Source organism: Alligator sinensis, unplaced genomic scaffold (genome assembly GCF_000455745.1).
Source record: "Alligator sinensis unplaced genomic scaffold, ASM45574v1 scaffold240_1, whole genome shotgun sequence".
NCBI lineage: Eukaryota > Metazoa > Chordata > Crocodylia > Alligatoridae > Alligator > Alligator sinensis.
The window spans coordinates 4,092,535-4,093,048 of NW_005841902.1; positions in this window are offsets into that span (position 1 = coordinate 4,092,535).

Here is a 514-nt window from a genome sequence, read left to right on the forward strand (position 1 = left end):
AATTGAATGGTCTCTAAGGGAATTTGGGGAAGCCCTAAGGATTTAAGTGTTGGTTTTGGTATCCAGCATATTGGTCTGGATTTTGGTTCCAGGGAATCCCTTTAGAAACACGAGCCGCTGACCAAGTCTGAGACTATAGCTGAGTCTAGCCGCACCGATTCTGCCCAACAAGGTAGAGTCGAACGCAAGGGGCCTCAGCTGGAACCTCGTGACTCAGCGGACAGGGACCTGAGTGCATTTGTATATTGGTCGTCACAATGGGATCGAGCAGCTCCCGAGAAGAAGACTCTGCAACCCCATTAGGATGCATGCTAAGAAACTTTAACAAATTTAAGGGAGATTATGGGATGGAAATGACAAAAAATGACTTGATTAAATTCTGCCAGTTAGAATGGACAACGTTTGAGGTGGGTTGGCCATATGTCGGCTCTTTTAATGTGAAGTTGGCGAATGAAGTGTTGAATGTGATAACAAGGGATGGACACTGGGATCAATATCCGTATATAGATTGTTG